This window comes from Dendrobates tinctorius, unplaced genomic scaffold (assembly GCF_039654945.1).
Source record: "Dendrobates tinctorius isolate UK_male_01 unplaced genomic scaffold, ASM3965494v1 ptg000223l, whole genome shotgun sequence".
Lineage (NCBI taxonomy): Eukaryota > Metazoa > Chordata > Amphibia > Anura > Dendrobatidae > Dendrobates > Dendrobates tinctorius.
Window position 1 is genome coordinate 313,559 of NW_027361890.1, and position 6,013 is coordinate 319,571.

The following is a 6,013-nucleotide window of genomic DNA, read 5'->3' on the forward strand; positions in this document are numbered from 1 at the left end:
CCCACCTAGCCTGTCTAGGATTCAAGCGTTTGGCCGACTCAAGGTAAATCAAATTCTTGTGGTCAGTGAGGACCACGACTTGATGTCTAGCTCCCTCCAACCAATGTCTCCACTCCTCAAATGTCCAACTCATGGCTAACAGTTCCTGATTCCCCACATCATAGTTTCGTTCAGATGGGGAGAACTTTCGGGAAAAGAAAGCACAGGGATTCATTTTAGATGTTACCGGATCTTTATGGGACAAAACAGCTCCTGCACCAATCTCAGAAGTGTCCACCTCTACCTGAAACGGGAGTGAGACATCAGGTTGCCAAAAAAATGGAGCAGAAATGAACCTCCGCTTCAGCTCCTGAAAGGAAGAAACAGCCTCTGGAGACCAATTCAGCACATCAGAACCCTTCTTAGTCAAATCAGTCAATGGTTTGGCAATACCAGAAAAATTAGCTATAAATTTACGATAAAAATTAGCAAAACCCAAAAACTTCTGGAGGGCCTTCAAAGAAGTGGGCTGAACCCAATCATAAATGGCCTGTACCTTGACCGGGTCCATTTCAATAGTTGACGGAGACAAAATAAATCCCAAAAATGACATCCTCTGTACACCAAAAAGGCATTTCGACCCCTTAACATACAGGGAATTCTCCCTCAAAATCCGGAACACAGTCCGAACATGTTCCACATGAGAGTCCCAATCCCTGGAAAAGATCAAAATATCAACCAGATAGATGATCAAAAATGTATCCACAAAGTCCCGGAAAATATCATTCATGAAGCACTGGAAGACAGAAGGGGCATTAGTGAGCCCAAAAGGCATCACCAGGTACTCAAAATGTCCCTCCGGAGTACTAAACACCGTCTTCCATTCATCCCCATGCTTAATGCAAATAAGATTATACGCCCCCCTGAGGTCAAGCTTGGTAAACCAGCAAGCACCTTTAACTCTGGAGAATAGATCTGAAATCAGGGGTAACAAATACTGATATTTAGCAGTAATTTTGTTGAGGGAACGATAGTCAATACAAGGCCTTAATGAACCATCTTTCTTGGCCACGAAAAAAACCCAGCACCCAAGGGTGAAGAGGATGGTCTAATATGACCCTTCTCCAACGACTCCTTAATATAAGATCGCATAGCCTCGTGTTCGGGTACAGATAAATTGAAAAGTCGACCCTTGGGAAATTTACACCCAGGACTCAGCTCAATTGCACAGTCATAACTCCTATGAGGAGGCAAAGACGCAGACTTATTCTCACTAAATACATCATAAAAATCAGCCAAATAGTCAGGAACATCATGCGACTGGGGAGAGGTGGAGAAAACAGGAGCGTCACTAAGAGCACACCGACAACCCCAACTCACCACAGACACAGATTTCCAATCCAAAGCTGGATTATGGATTTGCAACCAGGGAAACCCATGAACAATGGTATCATGCAAATTATGCAACACCAAAAATCTGCAATTTTGTTGATGGTCTGGGGCGACCTGCATTATCACGTGGGTCCTAAACTGCGGTTTATTCTTCGCCAAAGGAGTAGCATCAATACCCCTCAAAGGAATAGGCGTCCGTAGAGGTGTCATAGGAAAACCACAACGTTTAGCAAAATCCAAGTCCATCAGGTTCAGAGCCGCTCCTGAATCCACAAAAGCCTTAGCGGAAAATGTGGACAGGGAGCAGATCAGAGTAATTGCCAGAAGAAACTTAGGTTGTACACCACCTACAGCAAATGTGTGTGCAAAACGTTTCTCTCGTTTAGTGTAGACAGAAATAATATGAGAGGCATCTCCACAGAAAAAACACAGCTTATTATGCCTTCTAAATGCCTGACATTGCACCCTAGACAAAACTCTATCACATTGCATAGGTTCATACATTTGTTCAACAGGTGGCAGCATTTCTCGTGTAATTTTACGTTCATGTAAACGCCGATCAACCAGAATGGCTAATGACATAGAATCGTCAAGACCAGAGGGAACAGGAAATCCCACCATAGTATCTTTTACAGTTTCTGACAAACCCTTCCGAAAGAGAGCTGCCAAGGCACCATCATTCCAAGTAGTAAGGACAGCCCACTTTCGGAATTTTTGACAGTACAACTCTGCAGAATCCTGACCCTGGCTCAATGCCAAAAGGACTTTTTCAGCTTGATCAATAGCATTAGGTTCATCATACAACAACCCCAAGGCTTGAAAAAATGCGTCCACATTAGTCAGAATAGGATCATCAGATGTCAAAGAAAACGCCCAATCTTGGGGATCGCCGAGCAGCAAAGAGATGACAATTTTAACCTGCTGCGCAGAGCTCCCCGATGAGTTAGGCTTCAAGGCAAGAAATAATTTAGAATTATTCTTAAAATTCATAAATTTAGACCGATCCCCAAAAAACACATCAGGAGTAGGGATCTTTGGTTCAGCAGCATGTGAATGAGCAAGATAGGCGGAAATTCCCCGCACTTCAGCAGTGAGCTGCTCCACACGATCAGACAATTGCTTAATCTCCATTAAGAAAAAATTCCTCCTACGGCCCCAGAGAAAAAGAGGAAAAAATATACATTAAAAAAAAAAAATTCTGACACTTTTTTTTTTTACAATTCTTTCCTGCTATTGAGTACCCTAGAATCTGCGGTATGGCTGGTGATTCTGTTATGAATGAGTCACCAGAGGAGGAAAAAACAAAAAGGCAAGCTAAGTCCAGAAAACCGGAGAGGTTGGTAACTAGCGGATTGCAGACCCCTGATCCTATTCACAACAACTAACAGTAGCCGTGGAGCGTTCCTACGATGATCCTAGACGCCTCGTTACAGCTGGAGAGCTAAATAAGCCTAAAGAAAGAAAGGGGAAATCTAAACTGCCCCAAAGCAGACCCCAAAGCAATAGACAGCCCCCAACATGTATTGTCAGTGAAAAAAGATGAAAACACAAACACAGACAGAAAGACAGGCAGAGCAAACGATGGGGCCCAACTAACTAGATAGCACAGGACAGAAAAGATGCTGGTTGCAATCCGCAAAAACTCTACCAAAAATGTCCCAACACGTCTGATAGGAAAAACAGCCCTGAAGTCACTAGGCTTCAAAATCCCTTTATCAGCCCTCCGATCTATTCTGAGGACAGAGCAAAAGAGATTAAACCGATCAGGGACAAAAATGGAAATTCAGCACAGCCCCAGCCGCCAGCCGGGGCTGGCTGAACACAAAACTAAGTAAATCAGACAAAATCTCATGGAACAATAGCAGAGCAAAACTTAGCTTTAGAAGACAGGAACTGAACTGGAGGCCAGACCTCAGAGCAGGAGAGAAATCACCAGCAACCCTACAGGGCGTTGGCTGCCTTATATCCACTCAGAGATTCCTGATGTCCAATCGCAATCCACCTGTTCAGGTGGCAGGTCTCTCCCATCCAAATCAGCTTCACCACCTCCTTTCACCAGCAGAGGGAGTTCATCGGACACCAAAGGTGAACCAGAAAATGAGCTCACAACACATCACCATCTATCTCCAACCTGCACAAACCCCTCATCCTACTGATACCCCAATGCTGAGCCTCTGCTGCTGTATGTGTCCCTATTATTGCACCTGATACCCCAATACTGAGCCTCTGCTGCCGTATGTGTCCCTATTACTGCACCTGATACCTCAATACTGAGCCTCTGCTGCTGTATGTGTCACTATTACTGCACCTGATACCCCAATGCTGAGCCGCTGCTGCCGTATGTGTCCCTATTACTTTACCTGATACCCCAATGCTGAGCCGCTGCTGACGTATGTGTCCCTATTACTGCACCTGATACCCCAATGCTGAGCCGCTGCTGCCGTATGTGCCCCTATTACTGCACCTGATACCCCAATACTGAGCCGCTGCTGCCGCATGTGTCCCTAATCTTCCCTTCATCTCTAAACTCCTGGAACGCCTGGTCCACTCCCGTCTTATCCGCTACCTCTTTGATAACTCTCTTCTCGACCCTCTCCAATCCGGTTTCCGCTCTTTACACTCTACTGAAACTGCCCTCACTAAAGTCTCTAATGATCTACTAACAGCTAAATCAAATTGTCATTACTCCATGCTAATTCTCTTGGATCTCTCAATGTGTGGTTCCACTATTACTCCCCAGCAACATGCCCGCTGTTTTGGGGTCATACTTGACTCCGAGCTTTCCTTTGCCCCCCACATTCGATCACTGGCTCGCTCTTGTCATCTGCACCTCAAAAACATTTCTAGAATTCGACCTTTTCTTACTTTTGACTCTGCAAAAACTCTTACTGTTTCTCTTATTCATTCTCGTCTCGACTATTGTAACTCTCTTCTAATTGGTCTCCCTCTTACCAAACTCTCCACTCTCCAATCTGTTTTGAATGCTGCAGCCAGGATCATATTCCTCACCAATCATTACACTGATGCCTCTACCTTGTGCCAGTCATTATACTGGCTACCCATCCACTCCAGAATTCAGTATAAACTTATTACCCTCACCCACAAAGCCCTCCATGGCTCAGCACCACCCTACATCTCCTCCCTTGTTTCAGTATACCACCCTACCCGCGCCCTCCGTTCTGCTGATGACCTGAGGTTAGCATCCTCAATAATCAGAACCTCCCAATCCCGTCTCCAAGACTTTACACGTGCTGTGCCAATTCTTTGGAATGCACTTCCCAGGTCAATACGATTAGTCCCCAATCCCCACACTTTTAAGCGTACCCTGAAAACGCATTTATTCAGACTGGCCATTCGCCTCAACACATTAACCTAATCTATCCCTGTGTGGCACAGCCAAAAGTTTTACCATAACCACGTTCCCCGCATCATGTTCCCACATGCTTTTTGTATACATTAGCCCTCTGTGTCTGTACTGTTACACACTTAACATTATGGCTGGTCCATGCAATCAGGTCAACCGTTACCACCCACCTTTCGTGTCTACCTCTTTCCTTATAGACTGTAAGCTTGCGAGCAGGGCCCTCATTCCTCTTGGCATTTGTTATAATCTATGTGTATTGTTTTGCTGTAATGTCTATTGTCTGTACAAATCCCCTCTGAAATGTAAAGTGCTGCGGAATATGTCGGCGCTATAGAAATAAAATTTATTATTATTATTATATTATTATTATTATTACTGCACTTGATAGCCCAATGCTGAGCTGCTGCTGCCGTATGTGTCCCTATTACTGCATCTGATACCCCAATGCTGAGCTGCTGCTGCCGTATGTGTCCCTATTACTGAACCTAATACCCCAATGCTGAGCCGCTGCTGCCGTATGTGTCCCTATTACTGCACCTGATACCCCAATGCTGAGCCTCTGCTGCCGTATGTGTCCCTATTACTGCACCTGATACCCCAATACTGAGCCGCTGCTGCCGCATGTGTCCCTATTACTGCACCTGATACCCCAATGCTGAGCCACTGCTGCCGTATGTGTCCCTATTACTGCACCTGATACCCCAATACTGAGCCTCTACTGCCGTATGTGTCCCTATTACTGCACATGATACCCCAATACTGAGCCGCTGCTGCCGCATTAGTCCCTATTACTGCACCTGATACCCCAATGCTGAGCCGCTACTGCTGTATGTGTCCCTATTACTGCACTTGATACCCCAATGCTGAGCTGCTGCTGCCGTATGTTTCCCTATTACTGCACCTGATACCCCAATACTGAGTCTCTGCCATATGTGTCCCTATTATTGCACCTGATACCCCAATGCTGAGCTGCTGCTGCCGTATGTTTCCCTATTACTGCACCTGATACCCCAATACTGAGTCTCTGCCATATGTGTCCCTATTATTGCACCTGATACCCCAATACTGAGCCGCTGCTGCCGAATGTGTCCTTATTACTGCACCTGATACCCCAATGCTGAGCCTCTGCTGCCGTATGTGTCCCTATTACTGCACCTGATACCCCAATACTGAGCCTCTACTGCCGTATGTGTCCCTATTACTGCACATGATACCCCAATACTGAGCCGCTGCTGCCGTATGTGTCCCTATTACTGCACCTGATACCCAATGCTGAGC